Raw genomic sequence first — 16,579 nt, 5'->3', positions numbered from 1 at the left:
CATAACTATAGAAGGCCTTGTGGTTGTCTTTACTATCTGCTGAAATTCTGTTTTCATAGCTAGCATTAGAGGATTTGATGACGAATCTCACCTTTTTGTTGAGGCTGATAAGGGAGTTTTTCCCATCTTGGGACTTCACCTTATTCCACATCAGTTTCCTCCTTCTGTTGTAGAGTTTGTTTATGGCAGGGGACCACCAGATTATCTTCCTTTTTTTGGAGAAGAGTGTCTTGGTTCTATTGGGTATGGCGAGAGCCATGCATTTGTGTACATGTTCATAGAGTGCATTGGTGTATATTTCTGCGATCACGCAACTATTCTCCATTTGCATGGGTGCTGTGAAGTTGGCCACCTCTGTTTTTAGGAGACCAAAGTTAGCTTTGGAGAAGTTTTTCATGGTGGTTACCTTTGCAGGGGTGGGGGGTGGGGTGGGTGAGAGGGATGTGGATTTCCAAGGTGATTAGTTTGTGGTTGGATCTAACCAGGAAGGAGCTGACCATTGGTGTAGAGCAACAGTCGCCCATGTTAGTAATGACCAGGTCAAGGATGTTGCTACCTCTAGTGGGGATAAGAACGAGTTGGTCCAGGGTATTGGAATTAATGAACTCCAAGAAACATTGGGCAAGTGTAATGGTACATGAATAGTTTACCCAGTTAATGGAGGGGTAGCTGAAGTCGCCTAGTAAGACAGTGTTAGGTTGGATCCTGATATTTTCCAGGGTGCTTAGGAACGTGGAGTGAGAGTCTTGGGACATAGTTGGGGACCTATAGCATGCTATGACCTGAATCGCCTTCTTACCCAATGTTAGCTGCACCTGAAGTATCTCTGATGTGTTATGTTGGGCTACCAGTTTGGAGGTGTGCGCATCCTTTATAAATATGGAAACACCACTGCCTTTGGAGCTTCGGTCCAAGTTCTGGGGCTGAAAGGTGTGGAATGAGTTATAGCCTGGTAGTGCAGGGGTGCTTTCTGCTGCCTCAAACCAGGTGTCTGCTACAGCACAAATGTCGATGTTCTCCATTTTAAGGAGTGTTTCGAGTGAGTGCATTTTGAGATTTAGACTTCTAGCATTGAGCAGCATGACCCTCAGATTGCATTTGTTTGTAGCTGTTATGGTGGCAATTTGGTCTTTGGAACACTGCCTAAAAAAGGCACTATAGGGGTTGCAAGAGCCTTGGCCAGTATCCAGAAGCCCAGGATGACAGATGCATGCCAGCTCTAGAAAAACATCAAGGTCGGTCAATCATGTCATCCCAGGCAGACAGATACTGGATCCCCTTAGAATGACACCAGAAACTTAGCCAGTTGTTGAAATCAATTATTTTTCTGCTTGTATTGTGGTATCATTCTGGGTGATGGTAGGATGCTGCTCAGGGCTAGGGTCATACCCGCCTGAGCTACATAATCCGAGAGCTCCTCCATGTCTCTTTTCATGTAGTCCAGGAAGGTACGTCTCAGGTCATTCACACCCACATGTACAAAGACAGAGTCATATTTGTACCTGTTATTGAAGGTATGTGGCGGATCCTGGCACCTGACAGGCAGCTGACTATTACTGTCTCCTTATTCAGCCTAGTGAGTGGGACATCAGTGTGCCTCACTATCGATTCACGTATGACTAGTGTGTTGGGCATGCTGTTCTGCCTTAGGGGATTTGGTTGAGTGGCACACTGTTTAGGAGAGTTATGTGTCTTTTGATTAGTGTTGTGTTGTGGTGGTCGAGTGCATTTCTGCCTTGGAGGTCTCTGCTGCTTGGGTAGATTTTTATTGAGAGCCTCCGCAAAGGTGGGTGTGTGGTTTTTGTTTTTATGTGAAGACAGCTGTGGTGTGTGTTCAGGAGGGCTATGTGTTCCATGTGGTGTGGTGCAAGTGTTGACCTTCTCTTCTTGAACTGCTTTTCTGGTCTTGGCTGGAGAGTGCATGGCTTCCATTTTGGATATATAAGTGCATCTCTCGCAAGTCTGAGTGTTTGAAGGTAAGAGGAGAGGGTTGTTGGTGTACATGAGGCAGTTGCTACATTGCCTCAGGAAGCCTAAGTTCACCAGGTTAATAGGAGAAAGCACAGGGAACTGACCTTTAGACATGCCTGGAAGGGTGGTCATTGATAGTAAGTACTGGATCTGTTTCCTTGTAGAATATTTATTGCTGGCAGCACTTTTGTGTGCTACAATAATTGCAACAAGAAGCATTGTGATTGTTTATTGCTAGGGAAAAGGTAATAGCTTCTTTTTACATCACACCAAAAGCTGCTTGTCTTCTGATTCTGATACAGGAATATGGAGCTAGAAGAAGATAGATTTGCGGAGCCCATATCTTGGCTTTGTTAATGGTTTCTTGCATATGAAGTAGTGAGACAGAGAGAGACAGTTGCTTTGAAAAAGGATAGAATAAGAAAATAAAGTTTTTTTTATGATAATTTAATTTGGTTGCAGGTATCCTGCTTATGCTTTGTTATTGATTGCTGCTGCACCTCCTCCTGGGACTGAATTGTACCCCAGTCAGTTATACTGTCTTCTGGTTACATCAGTATTATTATACTGCTGCTGGATGGGGCGTGTGCAGTGGTTATTGTCAGTGGTTGGACTGATCATAATGAAATGAGATGGGGCAGTAGGGTTTTTGTGCAAATTAAACATGTGGGCGACTCAGCATCACCAGTGTGACCAAACTATTTGAGATAATCTGTTGACTTATAGTTAGGCTGTTACCCAGGTAACCTGCTCATTTGGCACAGGTCAATGAGAATCAAATGTATTACCGTGCGTGTCAAAGTCAAGCACCAGCAAGTCCTACACAAAGTAGATTTATAGCCTGCTGTCTCAAATGAAAAGCTGCACTTCTGCATGAATAAAACGTGGATAACCTGAGGTGGATTCTATGGACAGGCTTTTCGGGTAATTTAAAAATCAAACTTTTAATCATCACGGTGTCCTTCCTTAAATAATGTGATTGTCGCAAGACACTTTTTACAATATTACAATCACAGTAAAATGTAACAAGGTAGCATTGCCAACCTGATTTTTTCCTACAAAATAGGTTTTACATCATTTTATATAATCTTGCATTTTCTAGGGAAGATGGCATCATTCGACATATACTTGCATTTTCTAGGGAAGATGGCATCATTCTACATATACTTGCATTTTCTAGGGAAGATGGCATCATTCTACATATACTTGCATTTTCTAGGGAAGATGGCATCATTCAGAAATATTTTTTTGAGCTTTGTCCTTCCACCTTAGCTATGAATGCTGTATACATAGGCAGTAAACAAGATTGAAGGGCAGTCTAGGAGAACCTTGTGGCAATGGAGGCCAGACAGTAAATTACAACTGATGCTGAATTCCATTTGCGTGGTGGGATAGATGATGGTGTTTCAAGCATTAGAGTACATCATTATTAGGATAAATCAAATACTTTTCTCAAATGAGTGGATAAACTAGAAGGTAAATGGGGATAAAATATACATAAATGCTAACTTAATTTACCACCACTGCCCCAGATTATTTTATTTTCCAATGTGCCAAAGGTCTGAATTTTGTTAAAGCAGTTTTGCCCAAAAAGCAGAACTCATTATGCGCAAATCGCAGCCAATGAGCAGTCAGACGAGTAGCACTAGTAAACTAAAGTCGTTCATCAACTTTTAGTACAACAAACTGTTCGCATTCAGAATCAATTGTACTAGTTTGTGTTTATTTTTGGTGCGTGTAACTATGAGGGATAGCTTAATCCTTTTAGCTACTATTTACCCTAACCCTGTGTGAGTGAGAAAAAATGAGCAACAAGTGGGACTCAATGGCTGAAGCAAGTCTTATGTCTTTGAAAAATATTCCTTTTGATATGGACTACAGACACTGCCACTTTAGAAGCAGTTATGTGACAGCATGCAGCAACCTAGCTGCTTGTTGTTTGTGTTAATTATTTATTTTCTTTATTTTGGGAGCAGAAAAATCTGATTGCTGTCTCCATATTTTGTCACTAGCTTCCTACTTGTCCTCTTTTCATAAGCTGAATCTGCAGATACTAAGTGTGGTGGAATGTTCTGTTGTTGATATCTGCTTGAGAAACACATGGATAAACTCCAAATGGACAGAAATGGCCCTGACAAGCACTTAGTTGCTATTTCAAAGACCACATCACTGTTCTTTTTTCTGCTCTTGCCTTTATTTCCTGGGGAAGTGAACCTTTTTAGGCTTTTGTCATTGGAAAATTATGCTTGTAATGTAAGGGAGGTAAAAAATAGGGCAGTACCGAGGTATCAGGATAACCATATAACACAGAAAGGTACACTGCTTGCTTTCTGCTACTTCTATTGCCCACCCCCTGTGTTTTCTTGCTACTGGTTGTGGTGGATGATTTATAATTTCTTAGGTCATTCGCTACATTCTGTGCTTTGCTGGGGCTGAGTGTAACATCACTAACTGGATCCTATTGTCAGACTGAGTGAATGTTACTGTCCTGGATATTCTGAGGTGTTGCTGGTGGTACTAAAAAGCAGTTATGTCCTTGCCAGCGCTGGGTATACACTTGTTCATAAAAACTTTAAGTTTTTTCTTTACTGCACCAGTAACACACTGTCAGGCATAGGCTGCTACATTTGTTATAGTTTTGTATTATGTATATTGACAATATTTGAGCTTTATTCATAGGTTCATATAACATGTGTGACAGACATTTAAATTTGGGAAATTCTAGAGGGAATATATTAGAAGAGCCCTCACACACACACACACACACACACACACACACACACACACACACACACACACACACACACACACACACACACACACACACACACACTATAGATGCACACTTTTTCAATGTGTAAAAACAAAGCTACATCTAACTGCAAATTTGCCAGTTTGGATTTCTGACCTCATTATTTATTTATTTAAATTTGTTTTTTCTGGGGTAGAGCACCTATCCAACTGGATCATTTTTAGGCAAACTCACTGAGTATGAAACATCTGAACACTTGACATGCAATGAAGTAAAACAATATATGCAATGAGGAGAAAAGTAACAAAGGCACAAAGTGCACTCAGCATATTAAGCCTACTTCCTCACATAGCACAAGAAGGCCCAGAGGCACAGATGCTGAACATGTAAGGCAGGCATCCACCCAACCAAACATTCTTATTATAGGTGACTCCATTGTAAGACACACAGATGTGTCTGTTACTAGGCTGAGCAAGGAAAGAGTAATGGTTAGCTGCTTGTCTGGTGCCAGGATCCGTCAGATCATGCATGCAGTCAAGTTCTTGACCAACAAGTGCCTGTATGACTCTGTCATAGTTCGTGCCTGTGTCAATGAATTGAGGTTTACCTCCCTGGATTATATGAAGAATGACATGATGGAGCTCTCACACTATGTACCTAAGGCAGGTATGAGCCTAGCACTGAGCAGCATTCTACTTTCTGCAAGGATGATGCCACAATATGAACCAAAAATAATTGACTTCAATAATTGGCTTAGATTTGGTGTCCTATATTTATCATTCTGGGAGGATATGATTGACAGACCACACTGCTTTACCTGGGATGGCCTGCATCTGTCCTCCCTAGGGTTTATATTATTGGCAAAGACATTGTCTGGCCCATAGTGCCCTTTTAAGGCAATGCCAGCCTGATGTACCTACCAGTGTAACAAAACAAGCAAAGGAAACTATGAAGGTGTTACTGATCAATGTTAGGAGCCTGAACAAGAAACTTCACTCCCTATAAGTGCTTCTCACCCAGAAAGACATTGACATCTGTGTATTGACTAAGATATGGTGTAAAAAAGTACTCTAGCTGTATAGGGCTCTAACACTTTCCACACTTTTTGACCAGCTACTGAGCAGGAAGGAAAAAAAAAGGTGGCGGCGTCTCAATCTAAGTCCATAAGAGACTCGCATCAAAGCTGATAAAGCAGCATGACGCACTATTTCTTCTTCTTGTCCAATTAACCATCAGAAAGGTCCCATACTATACATCAGCTAGCTGTAAATCCCCCTCTATGACAAAAGAAAGCCACAACTCCTATCTACAGGAACTAGAATCATGCAGTATTAAACTCAATACCATCTTCCTAGGTGATGTAAATTACTGAACTATAGACTGGGAAGCCTACACCACCACTAGTGCACAAGCACAGACAGTCATGACTTTGTCAATACGAATGTCCTGGAACAATTAGTCAGTATACCCACTGGGGGAATAACATCTTGGGGTTTGTCCATGCTAATATGGGAGCATCTTTCACCAATCCTTCTGTATCTTCATCACTTGTCAGGTCAGACCATAATAACAATCTTCTTTGAAATAAAACTGGAACCAGAGATCCCTTCCACCCATTGTAGCTCTAGACATTTCTTTAAGACCAACTACCTGCTCCTAAGTGATAGAATGGCAAGCTTCTAATCCCCACCAAACCCAGTTAACTTAACTGAATACACAGAAATGTACACACTGCATTATACCAGCATGTAAACAGATGCAGCTGTACCCCTTCAGAACAAGTGCAAGGCAAACCCCAAAAGCAAACCCACATGTTGGAACCATAATATTAACAAGCTTTATAATAAAAGGAGAAGCATTTTCAACAAAAGTAAGAAGATTAATTCCCAGAATGTTAGAGCCCTTGTCACTGAAATAAACAAACAACTCAGGAACTTAATAAAATCCACCAATGCTATATTTGAGGCTAAAATAGCTAACCAAGCCAAAGACAATCACAAGGCATTTTTCAGTTATGTTCATAATCTCAAAAGCACAATGCAGCAGTGCACTGAGCTGATTATGAATGGTGTTACCTACACTGAGGCTGAAGATATAGTGACCCTTCTGCCTGATAAATTTAGCTCTAACTTTACCCGTCTTCCCTCCGTCTGTCCTTCAAGATATACCTGAAACTGGCTGACTTCCAGCTAACACACAAGACCAAGCCCTACAAGTGGAATCAAAAGCTAAAAATACTGCATAGGTGAGTCCTGACAATATCACTGGATGCATCTTAAATAGCATGAAACATGATATAGCCACACTCCTAACAACACTGTTCGGTCTCATCCTTGATACACATCTTGTGTCAAGTGAACGGAGAACAGCTACAGTCATTCCTCTGCATAAGGGAGGACTTTCCACAGACCCAGGGAATTACAAAACCATAAGTTTGACCAGCCTCATATGCAAAGCCATGGAAAGTTAATAAATCAGGACACAGAGAACCTCCAAACACTGAACCCGTCTCAGTTTCGATTTGGCAAGGGCAGGTCAGGTCATGCTTACTCAATTTGGTGGATTTTTTTGAAAAGGTCACCAAAAAAATGGATTAAGGCAAAATGGTTTACACTACATATCTTGCCCTGTTTAAAGCTTTTGACACAATTCCCCACTCAGGAATAGTACAAAATCTAAATAAACAGTGAATAAACCCCTATGTCACCCACTGGATTTCCAGCTGGCTCACTGATAGGCTGCAGATAATCAATATAGGGGAAGATACCTCCAGAAAGAGAACATTCATCAGTGGAGTCCCCCGTGGTTCTGTGTTGGGACATCTCCTGCTTGGCACCTACTTTTCTGAAGTAAAAACCAATACCAGAGAACTCTGGCTGACTAAATTTGCAGATGACTCTAAGTCAAGAGCAGTCATTGAATCTACAAATGACTTAAGCCATCCTGCAGGAAGGTTTGCCTCTAATAAATAACTGGTGTCAAAATCATAGTCTGAAACTAAATAAAAAAAAATGCATTATTATATCCTTTGGGAAGTCTGTCTCAGGAACTACCACATTGACAATACTCCCCAAAGGGTTTACTCAGTTGTTCAGGATTTGAGAACTTATGTGGACAGTGACCTAATTTTTGCCCAACATGTGACTATTATTGTAAGAAAGTCCTTCTATACTGCACAACTTATAAACAAAGGTATTATGCCTAGATCTAGGGATGTCCTTGCCCCCTTTTACTCAGCCCTGATTAGGCCAGTCATTGAATATAATGCCCCCTTTGGCATGTATCTGTTAAGACAGATGCAACAACTGGAACAACCACAGAGATACCTTACTAAAAGGATACAAAGCATAAACATGTTCTACATGGACTGACTTAAAGCTCTATCCCTATAATCTGTATCCCACATATGACTAGGAGGTAACCAGTGTCTGGCACACAAAGCATTCTCTGACCTTTTACTGATGGATTTACCACACATCAGCAAGTCAAATGGTATCAGTAATACTTGTTCTAAGGAGCTAAACCTCTTCTGCAACATCAACAGAATGGTTTGGAGGAACACATATATTTTGTAGAGTATACCAGTGCTGTGGAACAAACTCCCCATCGATATAAAATAAAGTTCATCCCTGTCCATTTTCAAGTGCAAATTAGATCTGCAGATGGGAAACAGAAAATTTAACCCAGGACTGTCCCTGCACTACTAATGGACAGCTGTAGCTCCTAAATGCTTTATTCCAAGCATGGGTCCCCTTAAATTATCTATGGTATGATCCCAGTTATTCTTATTAGGGGCAATATATAATTATCAACAATGGGAAAGGCCAGTCTATAACCAAATGGGATAAGTTATTTTGTGCCCAAAAAAGGTAATTGGCTAGGGTTGAAATGGCCTGCAAGGGCAGCTAGCCTAGTACTTACATATGAACTTATAAAAAGTAATCAGGATTTGAGCCTTTGACAACAGAGATTATACAATCAATAAAAAGCAAGAAGTCGAACAAAATAGTGTTGGCACTTAATACAGTCTAAATTTGAAGAATCCGTCTTAGTAGTACATTCATAGCTTGAAGATGTATTTTTGTGTACTTATGAGAGAAGGAGAGAGAGAGAAAGGAGGAACTGTAGGGTGGATTTGACGGAAGGAATCCATCCATCCATACATCTGACTCCTGTAGTAACACTTTGAACAGCCATTACTGTCCACAAAGTTTGCTAGGTAATTAGGGACTGGAAGTAGATTGATGGACATTTCTTAAGCGTTTCTCATGTACACAAATTTGAGTCATTAATCCACCTAAGCACATGTCTTTTGGATGTGGGAGGAAACTGGAGTACCTCGAAAAACCCACATGAACAAGGGGAGGACATGCAAACTCTGCATACAAGACACCCCAGCTGAGCACCGTACCAGAGGATCTCTTTCTATGAGGTGACAATGCTATTCACTACAACAATGTGTTGCCTGAGTATACTATAACACAGCTCTATGGTATAGTTGTATAATGTGTTTATATGACGTGACAAATTGTGGGTGGGGTATAGGGGTTGGGTAATATTTGAGGTATGGCAGCAGGTGCACTTCCCATTTTTTTAAATATATATTTAAAGTTTGATCTGAATTCACTCAACAAATTACTTGTTTTTAGGTTGGTTAGAAGGAAGAGATTCTCAAAATTGTGGAGTAGTGAAAGTGAAGCCATGGTTTGCAATATCTAGTTCTGTGTACAGAGTTTGGAGTGAAGATCTTGAGTAGGGAATGGATCTAAATGATAATCTGGGGATTTTGACATTAGGCTGCCATCTAGAAGGGGGAAGAAGAAGAGAAGTGGTGACAGCACAAAACCGTAGCGGCACACATGTCAAATTTGTACCTAACTTTACAGAGAAGGTTCTGTTAAAGATACAATTCTTAGGTTCATAGGTTCATAGGATGATACTAGGCTATTGGCCCGGAGGCCCTTATAAGCCTAGCCAAGAATTTCACCCATGTTCCCTCAAAGTCAGCACCTATTTCCCCTGTCCAGCAGGGACAAAGGTGGTTTCCCAGGGGCGTATTTTCTGTTTCCCATCCAGTCGTCCAGCTTCCTCTTAAAGTGGGCTATAGAGGTACTCTACTTGACATGGACAGGCAGTCTATTCCACAGATGTGGGAGTCTTTGGGACACAAATGAATCCCACCAAGAAGTTCTATTAATATCACAGACCAGGTTAAGGCCTTGCGTGCAGGTTGCTCAAGTGGAGTTTGACTTACAGATAGACAGCAACTCCATCAAGGCTGGGTCTGAGGTGGCTTTGTATGCCAGACCCAGGTCACCTCTGAGCAGTCAGTATGAGATTGAGTAGAGGGACAGGGCTTTTAGCCTATCTGTACAGGATAGGTGTTTGAGACCCTGGATATTCCTGGTCAGAAACCTTTGTGGTCTCTCCAGCTGCTGCGTGTGCTTGGCAAGGTACATGCTGAAGGGGCATTGTACTCAATAATGGGACCAATAAGGGAGGAGTACAGGGATATTATGACCCCCTTCTTTCTGATTTCTGATTGAAGTGCCCTTATTTATGAGGTGGGCCATGTAGAAAGCCTTCCGTACAATGGAGGCAACGTGGTGGTCAAAAGTCAGGATACTATCAACCTGGGTGCCCAAGTCCCTCACGACTGATTGCATGCTTAGTACATTATTAGTAATGAGTTAATTAGTGGGGATGCCATTTTTCCCAATCAGTTTGAAGCCATGCTTCTGGAACCAGTCATTAGTTTGAGTAAGGCCCTCTTGGAGGATGTTTACATCACTAGGGGAATTTAAGAGTGCACCCAGCTTGCAGTCATCTGAACACCTGGTCAGCCACAGACCACTGGTTTTGGCTTGCACCTCAGAAAAGTATATCCCAAACAGTAGAGGCCTCAAGTCCAATCCTTGGGGTACACTGCTCGTTACGGGTCTACTACTAGAGGTGGCTTCCCCTACTTTGACTGAGTGGGTTCTATCAGTGAGCCAGTTAGCTACACATCTGGTAACATACGGGTTGATACCTAGTTGGGAGAGTTTATCTATTATGCCCGAGTGGGGAATAGTGTTGAAGTTTTTGGCTAGATCAAGGTAGGTGGTGTGCACCATCTTCCCCTTGCCCATGGCTTTGGTGACTGTTTCGAAGAAGTCGACCAAGTTTAATAGGCTTGATTTCCCTTTGACAAAACCAAACTCTGTGGGGTCAAGCATTTGGAGGTTGCCAATGTCCTTGTTTATAAGGTCCATGATAATGCGTTCCATGGCATTGCAGATCAGGCTAGTTAGGCTGATGGGCCTATACCTGCCTAGGTCTGTGGGCGCTCCACCTTTGTGTAGAGGGATGACAGTGGCTGTCCTCCATTCAGCTGGGATGAAGCCAGTGCTCAGGCTTTGGTTGAATAGGGTGCCTAATGGAGCTGAGAGCTCATGCCTGAGTTCACGTAGGATACAGCCAGGGATGTTATTGCATCCCATGGAGAATATATTTCTTGCCTTTGAGAAGACATTAAAGACCTGCGCCCTGGTGATGAGGGGAGGGGGGCAGGTGCTGATGATGTTCTGGTTTACTGATAGCGGTGACAGAGGGGTGAGGTTTTCACTGAACCTGTCTGCCAGCAGGTTGGCTATATCTATGGGGTTTGTGTATATGGTGTTATTAACCAGCCATTCAGAGCAGATTCAGGTGTTACCTTTGAGACTGCGGACATGTGTGAAGAAGGCCTTGTGATTGTCCTTAGTATGTGTGTGGCCAATTTGGACTCAAAGGTAGCCTTAGAGGATTTCACCAGTGACCTTATTTGCTTGTTCAGACAAAGGAGAGATTGCTTGCAACTTGGCACATTCTCCTTCTTGGTCCTGTGTAGCAATTTTTTCATTTTATTATAGAGTCTGTTTATTGCTGCTGTCCACAAGACAGGTTTACTCTTCCTTAAGGAAGATGATTTTGTCCTGTCAGGTATTGCAGAGTCCATACAGCTATGTAGGTGCTCATATAGTGTTTTGGTGTAGGCTTAGACATTAGTGCTAGTTACAGTTTAAGGGATTGTGGCTGTGAAGTTGCTTATATCTGCTTTGAGTAGATTGTAATCAGCTTTGGAAAAGTTTTTTTGGTTTGACCCTGACAAGTGTGGGGGGGGGGGTGTCAGGGGAGATAGTGACTTCAAAAGGGATTGCTTTATGGTTGGATCTTACCAAGGAGGATGACACTGTAGGGGTGCTACAGTGGCTACTCATGTTGGTTAGGACCAGGTCCAGGATATTTTCACCTCTTGAAGGGGTGTCGACCAGCTGATCCAATGCGTTGGCACTGATGAAGTTGAGGAATCTCTGGGCATTCATGTTTGGGCTAGAATAGGTCTTCCACTCTGTGGCTGGGTAGTTAAAGTTACCCAGTATCAGGGTAAAGGGTTGAATCTTGATGTATTCAAGTAAGTCCAGATAGGTGGAGTGGGCATCCTGAGTCATGGTTGGGGGTCTGTATCTAGCTATGATTTGAATAGGTGTTTTATTAACAGTTAACTGCACTTGGAGAGGCACCTCCCTGGACTACATGAAAAGAGACATGGAGGAGCTCTTGGATTATGTAGCCCAGGTGGGTATGACCCTATCCCTGAGCAGCATCCTACCATCACCCAGAATGATACCACAGTGCAAGCAGAAAATGATTGATTTCAACAACTGGCTAAGTTTCTGGTGTCATTCCAAGGGGATCCAGCATCTGTCTTCCTGGGATGACATGATTGACAGACCGCAATGCTTTGCCAGAGATGGCCTGCATCTGTCATCCCTGGGCTTCTGGATACTGGCCAAGGCTCTTGCCACCCCTATAGTGCCTTTTTTAGGCTGTGTTCCAAAGACCAAATTACCACCATAACAGCTACAAACAAATGCAATCTGAGGGTCATGCTGCTCAAAGCTAGAAGTCCAAATCTCAAAATGCACTCGCTCGAATCACTCTTTAAAATGGAGAACATCAACATTTGTGCTGTAACAAAGACCTGGTTCAAAGCTGCAAAAAGCACCACTGCACTACCAGGCTATAACTCATTCCACACCTTTCAGCCCCAGAACTTGGACCGAAGCACTAAAGGCGGTGGTATTTCCATATTCATAAAGAATGTGCACACCTTCAGACTGGTAGCCCAACATAATGCATCACAGATACTTCAGGTGCAGCTAACATTGGGTAAGACAGTGATTCAGGTAATAGCCTGCTATAGGTCCCCAATCATGTCCCAAGACTCACACTCCACATTTGTAAGCACCCTGTAGAATATTAGGGTCCAACCTAACAGTCTCATACTGGGCGACTTCAACTACCCCTCCATTAACTGGGAAAACTACCCATGTACTAATACACTTGGCCAACGTTTCCTGGAATTCATTAATTCCAATGCCCTGGACCAGCTCGTTCTTACCTCCTCTAGAGGTAGCATCATCCTTGACCTGGTCATTACTAACATAGGCAACCATTGCTCTACACCAATAGTCACCTTCTCCCTGATAAGATCCAACCACAAACTAATCACCTTGGAAATCCACCCCCCCCCCACCCTCCACAAAGGTAACCACCATGAAAATCTTCTCCAAGGCTAACTTTGGGCTCCTAAAAACAGAGGTGGCTAACTTCATGGCACCCATGCAAATGGGGAATAGTTGCATGACCACAGAATCATACACCAATGCACTATAAGAACGCGTACACTAATGTATGGATCTCACCATAACCAATAGAACCAAGAAGCTCTCCTCCAAAAAAAGGAAGCCAATCTGGTGGTCCTCTGCCATAAACAAACTCTACCACAGGAGAAAGAAACTGATGCAGAATAAGGTGAAGTCCCAAGACTGGAAAAACTCCTTATCAGCCTCAACAAAAAGTTGAGATCCCTCATCAAATCCTCTAAAGCTAGCTATGAAAACAGAATTGCAGCAGATAGTAAAGACAACTGCAAGGCCTTCTATTGTTATGTAAAGAATCTCCACGGCAATACTCAGATTTGCTCTGAGCCACTGCACAATGGTACCTCCTATACCGAGCCAACAGATATTGCCAATATAAAGATTCAGTGCCAACTTTACCCCTCTAACTACCAAAGGACCAATCACAATACCAGTTGATTGCCAGGCACCCAGTATTACTGCTGCACAGGTTAAAACAGCACTGTCCAAGGCCAAGAATACAGCTTCTATGGGACATGACAATATCCCTGGATGTGTTCTACATGAACTACAGAGTGAACTGGCACCACACCTGTGTGCCCTGTTCAATTACAGCCTCACCTCAGGCTTTGTCTCTACCAAATGGTGCACTGCTATAGTTATCCATCTCCACAAAGGAGGAGCAACTACATACCTTGGTAACTATTTCCCCATTAGCCTGATGAGTCTGATATGCAAAGCTATGGAACGCATCATCATGGACCTAATAAACAAGGATATAGGGAATCCCCAAACTCTGGATCCCACACAGTTTGGTTTTGTGAACAGTAGATCATGCCTGCTTAACCTGGTCGACTTCTTTGAGTCAGTCACCAGAGCTGTGGATGAAGGCAAGGTGGTTCATACAGCCTACCTTGATCTGGCCAAGGCCTTTGATACCATTCCCCACTCAAGAATCATAGAAAAACTCACTAATCTAGACATCAACCCCTATATCACTAGGTGGGTTGTAAACTGGCTCACAGATAGAACCCACAGTGTGAAAGTAGCTGACTCCAAGTCAGACTGCTGACCAGTCACGAGTGGAGTCCCACAGGGTTTGGTCCTGGGTCCTCTCCTGTTTGGTATCTACTTCTCTGAAATCCAGGCCAACACGAAGGGACTCTGGCTGACAAAGTTGCAGATGATTGCAAGTTGGGAGCTATTATTAACTCCCCAAGCGATTTTGACATCCTGCAGAAAGGCCTCACTGAGACCAACGGCTGGTGTCAGAACCATGGCCTTAAGCTCAATGCCAAAAAATGTGTTGTAGTCCCCTTTGGGAAAAACTCAGTTCCCATAAATTACCACATCGATGGTAGTCCACTGAACACAGAAGGCGTTATAAGAGATCTGGGAACACAGGTTGACAGCAACTTCTCTTTTACCACCACATTGCCACTGTGGTCAGAAAGTCCTTCTATGTGGCATATCTTATTACTATGGGTTTTGCATCTAGAAAGAAAGAGGTCATTGTCTCCCTCTACTCTTCTCTCATTAGGCCAGTCATTGAGTATAATGCTCCATTTGGCATGTACCTCACTAGACACCTGCAACAACTGGAGAGGCCATAAAAGTACATCACAAAGATGATCCTAGGCCTTAAACACTTGTCCTATATGGACAGACTCAAAAAACTCCAACTATTCTCTGTCTCATATCGGCTACTTAGAGATGATCCCTGCTTGACTTACAAAGCCATGTCTGACCCAGCTCTGTTAGAAATGCTATATCTAAAGAAATCCCAATCCCTCCATACCACATGGTCCAGAGACCTCTACCTCATTACCACAATCAACAGAACATGCTGGAGGGACAAATTCATAACCCAGGGACTGCCCATGCTATGGAACAGACTTCCCCTACATGTCAAACAGATCACCTCACTGGCCCTCTTCAAGAGAAATCTTGACGAGTTGATGGGAAATAGGAAATTTACCCCAGGGATCACTCCAGTGGCTCTCCTCGACAGAGACACTGGGAACTAATGTCAGGTGGCACGATGCCAGGGTAATCCTATGGGTTAGGCTTGTAAAGGCTCCAGGGCCATTAGCCTAGTACACACCTATGAACCTAGAACCTATGGAGTGTCTCCTGTGTGTCATACCATTTGACTAGCTTGGAGGTGTGTATGTCTTTGATAAATATTGAAACTCCACCTCCTTTGGCTTTGTAGCCCTCTTTTTGGGGTCTGAAAGTATGGTAGGATGAGTAACCTGGTAAGGCTGGGGTGCTCTCCACAACTTTGAACCAGGTTTCAATGACTGCACAAATGTCAGCATCCTCTAGGCAAGGAATGCTTGCAATGAGTGCAGTTTCATGCTAAGACTCCTAGCATTTAGCAGCATGATCTTTAAATTCTGTTTAAAATAATTTTTCATGTTGGTAATTTTGTGCTCATGATTTGCCAAAAAAAGGCACTATGGGGGGAGGCAAGAGCCTTTGTCAGAAGCCTGAAGCCCATGGAGACAGATGAAGGCCATCTCTGGCAAAGCATTGGCGTCTATTAATCATGTCCTCCCAGGCTGTCAGGTACTGGATCCCCTTGGAATGACACCAGAAACTAAGCCAATTGTTAAAGTCAATCATTTTCTTTTTGTATTGAGTCATCATTCTGGGTGATGGCAGGATGCTGCTTAATGCTAGGGACATAACTGCCTAGGACACATATTCAGCAAGCTCAATCATGTCTCTCTTCATGTAGTCCAGAGAGGTATGTCTCAAGTCATTCACACCAACATGGACTATGACAGAGTCATAACAGTACCTGTTGTTAAGAGACTTGAGTGCGTGCATGATATGGTGGATTCTAGCACCTGAAAAGCAACTTACCGTGACTTTCTCCTTGTCTAGCCTAGTGAGGGCCACATCTGTGTGTCTCACGATAGAGTTTACAATGACTAGTATGTTAGGTTTGTGGCTGGGCCTTAGAGACTGTGAGACACAGGTGTGTCTACTATGTGTAATGTGTGATGCTTGGTGCTGTGGGTTGTGATGTGCGTGTGTGTTTTTGTTTTGGAGGCCTCTTTTGTTTAGGTATGTTTTTGTTGAGAAGCCCAGCATATGTAGGAGTGTGCTGTACAGATGTGGGTGGTGTTAGAGGTCTTGAGCCAGTCAAATAATTTTGGGCTTATTCCTAAAGCAGTGGAGG

At 42.9% G+C, this 16,579-nt stretch overlaps 1 long non-coding RNA gene across 1 annotated transcript in view; it reads right to left on the bottom strand.

Annotated features, from left to right (window-relative positions):
- LOC122792474 overlaps nt 1–16,579 on the bottom strand; it is a 148,273-nt gene that overhangs the window by 128,876 nt on the left and 2,818 nt on the right. The window lies entirely within an intron of this gene.

Source organism: Protopterus annectens, chromosome 1.part2, assembly GCF_019279795.1.
Source record: "Protopterus annectens isolate FY-2018-M chromosome 1.part2, PAN1.0, whole genome shotgun sequence".
In the NCBI taxonomy this organism is placed as follows: Eukaryota; Metazoa; Chordata; order Ceratodontiformes; family Protopteridae; genus Protopterus; species Protopterus annectens.
The sequence above is the reverse complement of the archived record's forward strand: the minus strand, read 5'-3'. Positions and strand labels throughout refer to the sequence as shown.